Source organism: Halichoerus grypus, chromosome 9 (genome assembly GCF_964656455.1).
Source record: "Halichoerus grypus chromosome 9, mHalGry1.hap1.1, whole genome shotgun sequence".
In the NCBI taxonomy this organism is placed as follows: domain Eukaryota; kingdom Metazoa; phylum Chordata; class Mammalia; order Carnivora; family Phocidae; genus Halichoerus; species Halichoerus grypus.
The window spans coordinates 31,130,433-31,142,680 of record NC_135720.1 but is presented as its reverse complement, the minus strand read 5'-3'; the positions used below and the strand labels follow the sequence as shown (position 1 = coordinate 31,142,680).

Here is a 12,248-nt window from a genome sequence, read left to right as displayed (position 1 = left end):
ATTTTAAGATAATAACATACCAGGACATATCATACTTCTAGAAGTTTCATACAATTTCCAGAATAGTTACTTAAGTAGCATGTATCTACACAAATATAAGACAGTTTAGTATTACTTGTTTGACAATACTTCCCATGTAATTTAACATACCAAACAAGCATAATTTCTCTCTTTAATGATGAGAAACAAAATCACTGAAATGTGCCAAGGGCCCTCTGGAACATTTCAGTTAGATTGTAGTCAAAAGACTTTATTTTAGAATTTGATTTTAGGGGGTGCCTGGCTGGCTCAGTTGAAAGAGTATGTGACTCCTGACCTCAGGGTGATGAGTTCAAGCCCCATGTTGGGTGTAGAGATTACTTACCTTAAGTAATCTCCCTCTTTCCCTAATATATATATAAGACCTTTAAATATGTAAGACCTTTAAAAAAATTTTGATCTTTGGAAGTTTATCAAAAAATATCAAAAGTTTCAAGCATTTAATTAAAGAAGAATCACAGATCATTATAAAACTGTTAAATGATTTAACCAACGTGACAATAAGAGATTTTAAAGGCAAATACAGAGGATTACATAGTTGTAAACAAGTCTTAGCTCTTTTAATATTAAGAAGACTGTCTTCTCGAATGATCACAGATTTGATAAAAACAAAACATAAAATATTTTTCTAGGCAGATTACACAAAAGGTAAAGAAAATTTTGTTTGTAATTTCTCATAAAAAGCAAACCAATCATCTAAGAAAGTTTTTCTAACAGAGAGAAAAACCAAATTCTAATTTTCCATCAGTGTTCTTTTGATATCAAAACTCACTCTTAAATATACTTATTCTCATCTTAGCTATATATAAAATTTTTCAAAGGGTTTTTTTTTCATAAATCTTCTACAACTTTTATTTTTATTAATTAATTATTATTATTTTTTTACACACAGATTTTAAGTTTTCCCTTTTTAAATAACTAGGCTCACTTTAGGAAAAATTATTTTTGCCCTCAACAAAAATGTATTGCCATTCCTCATACTTTTTCTTACCAAAAAAAATACATCTTACAGAGTTGTTTCCCTTATAATTTTTAGCAGCTTTAGTCACATGGTAATTATAATTCTTAATACTTAGAAACGTTAATTTCTAGTGAAGTAGTAAACAACTGTAAATTGTTTCTCTAGCATTTTTTAGATCGGCAAATTTATGAATATATTTCATAATTTCTAGAAACATGTGCTTCTTCAAGTACAATCTTTTAATAAAGAATACAACATGCTTACCAGCAGACCCAAATTTTTAGTTTCTCTGGAGTAATAAGGAAACCACAAGTAGATAAACCTATGTTCAGTATTTAATGTTTATTATTTTATCTTATTTAGAAATGACCTAGATATTCAGTGAATTCAACCTAACTCATCACTTCGCAAAACTTCAAGGTTTCAAGTTGCCAGAAAGATTCGGGGAAACTATCTTAAAAGTTTACCTAAAAACCTTTTAAAATTTATATCTATTCAATTTACTTGTTCTTAACAATGATGCTTACATTACCCATAAAAACTATAGGAGACATCAAAGTCAGTTACCCTTCCAAGCTAATTATTTTTTAAAAACAGAGATAGTATCAGCCTATTTGACTCTAAGTAAACTGAGGCAGAATAAATGTTTTAGTTTTAATGTTGATAATTTTAAAGACATGTCTATTTTAATTAAACCGACAACCTTAAATTAGCTTTAACACCAAATATTCTCCCAAATCATGTGAACTTGAAAATAAGCGCTTGCCTTCAAACTAACTAAACAGGGCTCTTTTACAAACTAATTTTAGTAATACCATCCAGATGTAGAAAAATATCTCACACTTAAAACATATACATTGTTAAAAAGAAAACCACAGGCCCAATATGGCATTACTTAGGTTAAAGCTCCAAGTCAGTAAACCAAGACTTAATACCTAAACTAACTGCAGTTTCAACTCCCCAGGAATGTAACCTTTAACCAGACAACATGGAATTTCCTGGTCAATACAAGAAGTTTATTGAGAGACCCCTTCCATTTCCCTTAGGAGGGCAAATTGCCTACAACAGTGGATTCTTTGCTAATAACTGTCTTTTTCTGCCCCATCTCTACCTTTAAAAACAGTTCCTTTTCTGTAGCAGTTTGGAGTTCCTTTCTAATTGTTGGATGGGGTGCTGCCCAATTCATGAATTGATTAATAAAGCCAATCAGATCTTTAAGATTTACTTTGATGGATTTTTCTTATTTAACAATATGGACATACATACAAACATACATACAGATGTAAACAAAGATCTTACAGTTTTTGTTTTGTGGAGAAAACATTATAGGCCTGATTTTTATATACCTTTTCTCGTTCTCTTTTTTTCCTTCTGGTGAGAAACTTTTTTTTGAAGTTTATATTTCAAAGAATGGCTCTTAGGTCCTAGAGAAGAGGAGGGGTAGAAAATTTATACCACAGAGGCACAAAGAAAGTACCCAAGTTTTCTCCAAGGTGGACTTTTTGGGACATATTGTCCACTTATAGAGATGCTAGCGCCTGGGCACAAGAGCCCTTTTAGCAATTTGTATTTTTATTTTTTAAGTAAGCTCCACTCCACACCCAGCATGAAGCCTATCACAGGGCTTGAACTCATGACCCTGAGATCCAGACCTGAGGGGAGATCAAGAGTCCGAAGGCACTGAACCACCCAGTTGCCCCCTTAGCAATCTGTATTTTTAAAAGCCCTCTTCCCCTCCCTGCCTTTTTTCTTCAGCCTCGGACAATTGTGGATTGTGTTTTCATTTCAAAGACATGATAAAATTATAACTCTAAGGAACAGAGAAAGAATGCAAGTTGGTTTGTTTTAAAGAAATCTGAGATAAATGCTATTTAAAAAATTATTTCTTTTCTTAGGTACAGGACAATTTTGTTCCAATATTCTGATCTTTTACAGTATCTATAAAGCATTGAGAGGAATAGGCAAGGTTTTGAGATTGGTAAAATAGGTGGGCTTTGACTTGTTTTTAGAGTTGATTTCTAGTTTTGTAGCAATTTTTAAGACAGACAGTTGTCTTTAATTCCCCCAAAGATTTGGATTTCAGCCTGAATATCAAGGGATGGACCTGCCTTTTTAACTAAACTTTATGTGTGTGTATATATATATATATATATACACATACATACACACACCAGGGACATGTTTAACTAAAATGGGAATCAAAAGCTTTATGCCTTGGTAAACTCTGTATAAAGCGTTTTAATAAAAGCTTTTTCTCTAAGTACATAATTTAACCTTGGGCTTTTATTATATTAGGCCCTGCCATCAGCCTTCCACTGATTAATTGCAGGAGGGCCTAGGAGAAAGTTTGGTCATCTGCCTCCTCTGTGAAAGGGGGCTGGGTTCAAGCGGCCATTTGGCTTGCCTAATAATCATAGTATCAAAGAAACTTCCCTTAGCAGCCAGTCAAGTTCTCTTTGAGTGAAGTTGTGAATAGCCAACCACCTTTTTAATTCCTCTAAATTTGGTAGGATCTTTTGAAAGTGGAGGAAAAGGGGCTTTATAATTTAAAAGATCTGCTGTTGGGCGCCTGTGTGGCTCAGTCGGTTAAGCGACTGCCTTCGGCTCAGGTCATGATCCTGGAGTCCCGGAATCGAGTCCCGCATCGGGCTCCCTGCTTGGCAGGGAGTCTGCTTCTCCCTCTGACCCTCCTCCCTCTCATGCTCTCTGTCTCTCATTCTCTCTCTCTCTCAAATAAATAAATAAAATCTTAAAAAAAAAAAAAAACATTAAAAAAAAAAAAAATCTGCTGTTGTTCAAGGGACATGAATTCCCTGTGTGTTGGGGGCGCGTTGGGGCGGGGCTGCGCCATTCAAAGATATATCTGCCAAGGTCATTGCAGAGAAATGCCTAAAGCTGGCAGAGCCTGATTACAGCAAAGTAAGCCCTACTGCCTGTCCCAGGTACTTCTGCTAAACTTTCGGTTTGGCTTCCAGCATTTGTAAGAGTAGTCTGCATACTTTGAACTTGAGATTAAGCTGGAGTACTGTCTAAAAAATCTTGTAGGGAAAGGGAATAGATGGGTCAGATTTTAGGAAGGGAAATTTACAATGGATGTAGACATTAATTTTTGTCTTAAGTCTAATTTCCGTTATCTTGTCAAGGGAGTCCTTAAGGATAGCCTTATGCTAATAAGAACATTGAGAGCTCACCATAAAGAGTTTTTTTTAATTTAGCCAATTTTTTTTTTTTAAGATTTTATTTATTTGTCAGAGAGCGAGTGAGAGAGAGCACAAGCAGGGGGGAGCAGCAGAGGCAGAGGGAGAAGCAGGCTCCCTGCTGGGCAGGGAGCCCAATGCGGGACTCGATCCCAGGACCCCGGGATTAAGACCTGAGCCAAAGGCAGACACTTAACCAACCGAGCCACCCATGCATTCCTTAATTTAGCCAATTGATGAGTAGGATCTTGTTTTTAATATCAATTAATATCCACTCAAACCAATAAGCCTTTTTATGGTTTGGCCAAAGATACAAGAGATGTCCCTAGAGAGGGCATAGCTGGTGAAGCCCCAAAAGTCTACTCCCAAAAATAGTCTAAGAAAGCAAAGACCTTCAGGGACAGGTGGTAAGAATGATGTGGTGTTATCAGCTGTCTCAGGCTCCCACAAAGGTGCGAAGCTTCCACACAGACCTGCCAATCTGTGACAGCTGACAGGTGCTACTGGAATGGATTTTTCTAGCACTAACAAGCAATGAAGGTGGAGACGACCAAGGCCCTTACAGTCTAGGACCTCTTAAGACAAACTCCCCTGAGAGCTGGCACAACTGGGCAAAGAGAATGCTGCTTGTAAATGAGTATCTCCAATCCCCAGTCTATTCAACTGGCCCCCTAAGTACACCCCAGTAAATGCACCTTCCCGAAGGCAGAGACCAGAGAGAATGTTCTCACTGGTCACAAAGCCAAGCTCTTAGTACATAGAACAAGATAAAAGGAAAAACCTCATCTAGTTTTTACACCGGGGACCCACAGCAAAGTATGCCCTCATAGACATTGTCTGATGAGAACCGCCGAACTCTATGCTTTATGGTAATCCCCTTTACCTAAAGACACGGACAAAGGAAATCAAAGACCGTCTCTGGAAGGAAACAGATCACTAGCCAAACAGTAGTACCCTACCAGATTTTTTACCAAGAGTCGCTAAGCCAAAGGAACTAGTTCCACAAATATTTTCTCCTGCTAATTTAATTTGAGAGAAAGAGAAAAAGACTGTCCTTACTCTCACGCCACCAGATCTCACGGACAGAAACTCTGGGAGGCCAACATGGTAAGAAATCTTACCTTCTGCCGGCTGTATGTCAGATCTCCCAAGATCTTGAAGCTGCAGAATCTTCCCGGGCAAATATCCAGCGGAAGTTAACCCAGCCAGCCACACCAATGGCAGGGGAAGAACAACCTCCTGTGCTTTCTCAAGGATTTCCAGCTGGTCTAAGAATTAAAGGGACATGAGACAGATTCACAGAAGGGGGGGTAAAAAAGTTTTATTACGTGCACACAGAGGCCCCGTAATGACACGGAGACCTAAAGAAATGACCAAGGCAGGCTGTTGTTATATTTTTTAGACAAAGAGGCAATAAATCTGTGAGGAATTGACAGGACAAAGAAAACTTAACTTGGGTAGCTTCAATTAGTAAGGAATTCTAAACAGAATTTGGGCTGGGGTAGTAAATTAATAAAAGGTAACAAGGGTTGTTTATATAGCCTTTTTGACTCTAAATTTCCTATGTCCGGTGATAAGAATCTCTTTACCTCCTGGTAGAGATAGACCACCTTTTACATAAACAATAAGAAGTCAGTGTTCTTGTTTTTAAGATCTTTTTAAAGATTTTATTTATTTGAGATAGAGCGAGAGTGACAGAGAAAGAGAGAGAGCACAAGCAGGGGGAGTAGCAGGCAGAAGGAGCAGCGGGTTCCCTGCTGAGCAGGGAGCCCAAGGTGGGCTCGATCCCAGAACCCTGAGATCATGACCTGAGCCAAAGGCAGACGCTTAACCAACCGAGCCACTCAGGCATCCCTTAAGATTTTTATTTGAGAAAGAGAGAGAGAGAGAGAACACGAGCAAGGAGGAGAGGCAGAGGGGGAGAGAGAAGCAGACTCTCTGCTGAGCAGGGAGCCCAATGCGGGACTCGATCCCAGGACCCCGGGATCATGACCTGAGCCAAAGGCAGATGCTTAACAGACAGAGCCACCCAGGTGCCCAGAAAAGTCAGTGTTCTTTTTGTATTGGCTGTTTCTTAAGTAACTTTAATTTAAAATAATCAATATGCCAAAGCGGCACATTTTGGAGTGGCTGTCCTTGGCCCCAACAAATCTTTTATGTGGAGAGAAGACTTGATTAATACCACCAGACTCTGCAAGGATGGAGAGGATTGCCTCTTTAGAGAGAAAATGTGACATCCCACTGCCTGGAGTTGGAAGGAGACCCACAGCATCCGGACCATTCACTGACAGCACCCCAGGTAGCAGGCCCCAAAAGGAGCTCAGCAGGAAATCGTGCCCCGCCCAAGTGGAACGAATGAGAAACAGGGGAAAGGAGGGGAGAACAAAGAGTGAATGGGGTAGGCACTGCCTCTCACACTTCTCTATGTCCCTAGCACCTAGCACAGTGCCTGGTACACAAAAGACCTAACATGTCATTTAAGGAATTGCCCCAGGACTGCCACTAGCTTGCCATAGGACTTTGGATACTTTATCTCCTCAGTCATTCCAGCTAACCCAGGTGATCCAGTTGATCCCGCTGATCCAAAGGAGGTCATCCAAAGGAGGTCAATGCACGAAAACCAGTCATGGGATTAGAGGGTTGGAATTTTCAGTCCCACCCCTGACCTCAGGGGAGAGGACAGGGCCTGGAAGTTGCATCAATAGCCAATGGCCAATGATTTAATCAAGTGTGCCTATATAATAAAGGGGTTTGGAGAGCTTCCGGGTGGGTGAACACGTGGAGATGTGGGGAGAGTGGCATGCTTGGAGAGGGCATGGGGCTCTGGGACCCTTCCCTTGCCCTGTGCATCCCTTCTACCTGGCTGTTCCTGAGTTACATCCTTTTTAATTAAACTGATGTTAAAAAGAAAACCACAGGCATCACTTAGGTCCCCAAGTAAGTAAACCAAGACCTAATACCTACCCTATCTGTCATTGCAACACCTTGAGAATGTAACCTTTCACCAATCAACACCGAATTTCCTGGTCAATTCTAGAAAATTTACTGGTAGGCCCCTATCACTACCCTTAGGAAGGCAACCTTGCCTAAACAATGCGTCCCTTGCTAATAAATTCCTTTTTTTTTTTTTTTAAGACTATTTATTTGAGAGAGAGAGTGAGAGGGAGAAGGAGACTCCCCGCTGAGCAGGGAGCCCAACATGGGGCTCCATCCCAGGACCCTGAGATCATGACCTGAGCCAAAGGCAGACACGTAACTGACTGAGCCACCCAGGTGCTCCCCCCCTTTTTTTAATGCCTTCTCTCTGCCTTTAAAAAGTGTCACCAGCTACACCCCAAGACCTGACCTTTACTGCTCACTTGCTTATACTCACCAACTCTTGTCCCACGTTTTTCCTTAAGCTCTTCTTTCCAGCTTATCTCTTAACTCAGGTAAATACCAGCCCTCAGGCAATAGTGACTGCCCTAACTAGACCTCCAGCCAGCCCAGACCAATGAGACCAGTTTGAGATTAACCCCTGATGCACACCTGCACTGATGGACCAACAACTACCTCTACGTCATTCTATTACTAAAATCTCTGCCCAAGGAGAAGCACGAGCCTCATTTACATAACATGTAATGTACGTATAACACATTTCCTTAAGGCACATGTGCCACCTTATGCCCACCTTTACATAAGATGATGAGGCCTCCTAATCTATAAATATTCATCTTTTTTTTTTAAGATTTTATTTATTTATCTGACAGAGAGAGAGAGACACAGCGAGAGAGGGAACACAAGCAGGGGGAGTGGGAGAGGGAGAAGCAGGCTTCCCGCGGAACAGAGAGCCCGACGTGGGGCTCGATCCCAGGACCCTGGGATCATGACCCGAGCCAAAGGCAGACGCCCAAAGACTAAGCCACCCAGGCGCCCCTCTATAAATATTCATCTTAACCCTAAATAAAGAGAATCCATTCACCTTTGCTCAGAGAGTCACTGCTTTGGAAGCCATCCCGTGATCTCCGTATTTGCAGCAAATAAACCTTTCTTTGTGTGACGACTTAACCTGGCGCAGTTCTGACTCACCCAGGAGCAAACTCGCGTTGGTTCAGTTACAAAATCTGTCTCTTGTTTAGCTCAGGGGAGCTCTCCCCTATTTGCTAGATAGGATGCTGCCTGATTTATGAGTCATTTAATAAAGCCAATCAGATCTTCAAATTTACTTGGTTACCCTATTTTTTTTTTTTAACAGATTTGGTGGCAGCATCTGGATCTGAAGCAAAATTCTGACTGGGTTTGAGAACAACGGGAAACACAGGTGTGGTGCTCTGTGAACACTTTTTTGAGTTCACTGTCTTTCTCGCTGTTTCTGAGGGCCATTGGCAAGTCCCTCTCAGTTAAGCTCTGCTCTTTTTGAATTCCAGCTCCTGATCTAATTGGCTTTCTCATCCAGGGTAAACAGAGATTCTAATGGGAGTGCCAGTCCTTAGCCCTTGGCTCAGTCCCCAATTCCACGCTGGAATCCCTTCTTCATTTCCAGCCCGTCATCCCCCTTTACTGTGGTTTGCTGGTTTAGTCCTCTCCCCAGTTCCAGTCGGCAGTCTCCATAATGAATTCTGCTGATTCAGTCCATGCTGGGAATTGCAGGTGGTGGACACAGCCTTCTCTTGGCCAGTCCACAGTGACAACTTTTGATTATTGCTGTTGTATTGAGGTACTCATGTTTGTCTTGTTTTGTGTAAACAAAGGCTTAGCTAATGGGATCCTTAAAATCAGAAGAGTCAAGTGTGCCACCTTTTGGCACACATGCTTATTTTATGTCTAAAAACAAAACTATGGTGCCAGGAGCTGTGACTGCTAAAATTTTACTAAAAACAACACAGAATTATCACGGCCATGATGGAGAACATTTCAGTTAGATAAGGTCATCTAACAAATGCACTTGAAAGCAAGGGTTCCCAAGGTAAACAGAATGGATACCTGTTTTAATTGGTAAGGAGAAGCCTCCAAAAAGTTTCAAAATTCCAACAGTTTCATTGAAAGATCCATTGCAAAAGGCTAATGAAAAATTAGCAGGCTGCCCCAAGACAGGCCACTTTGGCATGAACATTATTTTGAGTTAAAAGCCATCAAAACCCAGCAGATCCAGGAAAAACTCTTTATCTCCCCCCTCAACTGCCTCCCTGTACTAGGAAAATAGATATTAACAGAGATTTCTCTTTACCTAATAAATCTATCTGCATAAAAGGCCAAGTTTTGTTTTCCAAACATCTCCTCAACTTCCTGCTGATGATCTTTCTCACCTTTGTACCTTCAGGCCCCTACCCCTCTTCTTAAGTCTTTTAAGCTTCATGTAAGTCTTTGGAATTTCATGCCTATGTGGATCCCTGTATGTATGAAATTAAATTAGATTTTTGCCTGTTCATCTGTCTCATGTCAATTTGATTATTAGTCCAGCTAGAAGGACCTTGAATAACAGAAGAAATTCTTCCTCCTCAACACACCTTTGTAAATATTAGATTTTAATACTGCTTATTATAAACTGGACTAGATCCTGATTTCTTCTAGTGTCCTCCAACGCCTAGCTCCAACTCTCCAAACTAACAATTTTTTAAATTTTTCTCTCACCTTTCTGACTTGGAATCATTTAAAAACTAAAACTGCCTTTTTCCCTGAAGCTCTACAAACTGAATATAAACCACTTGATATAAATTTCAGAGAAATCACCACAATAGCTCATTTAAAAATAATCTTCGTGTCTCTTGCTCTGTGGGGCACTCAAAAACATAGCCTGACATCTAGAACTCTTCTCGACTGGCTACCCTTAAAACTAAGAAATTGGTTTATAATTTGATCTCACTATCAACCATTGTTTTTCTTTTGTTTCCATAAAAATGCCTCTTATTTAGGGGGCACCTGGGTGGCTCAGTCGGTTAAGCAACTGCCTTCGGCTCAGGTCATGATCCCAGGGTCCTGGGATAGAGCCTACATTGGGCTCTCTGCTCAGCGGGGAGCCTGCTTCTCCCTCTCCCTCTGCCCACCTGTCTCTCTCTCTCTCTGTGTCAAATAAATAAAATCTTAAAAAAAAAAAAATTCCTCTTATTTAGTACCTGATTGCTTGAACCATAGGCCTAACTTTGAGAACACACCCGCATCACTGCCTCTTGAAATGAGTTTAACTAAACTGACCTATTGTCAGGACAAAGAAACTAGTTCAACAAGATGAAAAAATCCACCAACTCAACTTTTAATGTGTGAAACTTCAGGGAAGTTTCAGAGGAAGGAACTGTAGGGGCAAAAGGCCAGCTGCCTCATGATGGGCCACTTTGGCATGAAGGTTAGTTTGAGTTAAAAAAGTAATCAAAAGCCAGCAGATTCAGGAACAGCTCTTAATCTCCCCAACTGCCTAAAGAGAATTTAGATAAAGGATCTGCTCCAGCAAGAGAGCTATCACCATAGATAATTCTGACTATGTCATGACATGAACTAGGTGTGGCAGACAGGGAGGAACCTTGCAAGACCTGTCTGATCAAAGACCCCCAGGTCTCCTTTTTTCTGAGTGGTCCAGCAAACATATTTACCAACCATTTACTCTTTTTCATCTTCCTGTGAATTACATTCCTTTCCTTTGAAGTCCCAGACCCCCACCCCCTTCTCCTTACTGCAGAATGATATACATACCTCATTTTGCCCAACTCTCTTTGGAATTTCCATGTGCATGTGGATTCCCCATACATATGAAATGAAATTTGATTTTCTCCTATTAATTTCTCATTATCAGTTTGATTCCCAATCTGCCTAGATGGGCCTTTAAAGGGACAGGAAAGTCTTGCTCCCAGACACACTGACAACAAAAGACTCTTAGATTGATGTAACTCCTACTGTTCACCTCTATCCTCCTTTGAGTACTCGTTCTACTAATCCTCTGTCTGAATTGTTTTTCCACTCTGAAAAGACTACATAATTGTAAGCAAAAGTCTGCCAAGTTAATGGTTTTACAGACAGTCCCATTATCTACCTTCAAAGAAGGGCTCCCATAGAGATCCCCTCCCAGAGTTGAAGAAACTGAGGACTTTTCTGGTAAACTGCAACATCATCCCCTTAAACAGCTAAGGGAAAACTCCGGTGCATACCAGAGCTTACGGATAGGATCCTGAATAAACTGTCAAAAGCTAGTGAAGAATGGAAACTCTTACCAGAATCAGTTCTTCTGAATCTCTGTCTGTGGTGCCCAGTCTGGAGAGGAAAATAAAATCTCACTGTTGTCCCTTCATTTCCAAATTCAAACCCATTGTGATTGCTCTTTCGCCAAAGATAGCAACGGTCTTGTTGCTTGTTTCCTTTTGCCTTACTAGGCTTGGCTTTCTGTCTGCCTGATACAAGTAAGTTACTTCTTTCCTTTGGGCGTCACTCTGTATTTGTGAAATATAGTATCCTTTGCACCCTCTTTGGGGATCTGTCAGACGCCCACGCCCACAGGGTGTTACTCAATGTTCCCAGAAATATTTAAAAGTAAAACTATGTACTCATGCAGCATTATTTACAATAGTTGAATTACAGAAGCAACCCATGTCTGTCGACAGATGAATTGATAAAGAACTGGTATGTGTATATATATATACACACACACAATAAATGTTACTCGGCCATAAAAAAGAATGAAGTCTTGACATTTGCAATAACATGGATGAATCTAGGGGGTATAATGCTAAGTAAAATAAGTCGGTCAGAGAAAAACAAATACTATCTGATTTCATTCATTTGGAATTTAAGAAACAAAACAAAAGAACAAAGAAAAAAAGAGACCAAAAAACCCACTCTTAAATACAGAAAACTGATGCCGGGGGGATGGGTGAAGTAGGTGAAAGGGATTAAGAGTACACTCATCACCATGAGCACCGAGCAATGTGTAGAATTGTTGAATCATTATATTGCACACCTGAAACTAATAACACTGTATGCTAATTATACTGGAATTAAAAAACAACAAAACTATGTATCCACAGGGAAAGCAACAAACTGAAGATAATGTAGTGGGATAGGTGAATGAACATGTCATTTAAGTTATA

General features: G+C 40.3%; 1 protein-coding gene across 3 annotated transcripts in view; it reads right to left on the bottom strand.

Moving 5' to 3' along the window:
• Nucleotides 1-11,584, bottom strand: part of LOC118553689 (pantetheinase) — a 37,352-nt gene extending 25,768 nt beyond the window's left edge. The window contains exons 1-3 of one of the 3 annotated variants that reach the window (XM_036120801.2): nt 11,376-11,584; nt 5,319-5,465; nt 2,347-2,424 (exon numbers count right to left, since the gene is read on the bottom strand). The gene's annotated coding sequence lies outside the window, so the exon portion shown is untranslated. Of the gene's footprint in view, nt 1-2,346; nt 2,425-5,318; nt 5,466-8,158; nt 8,213-11,375 lie in introns of those variants that run through there. The other 2 variants (XM_036120800.2, XM_078054716.1) reach the window with 2 other exon arrangements.
• Nucleotides 11,585-12,248: the final 664 nt, after the last annotated feature.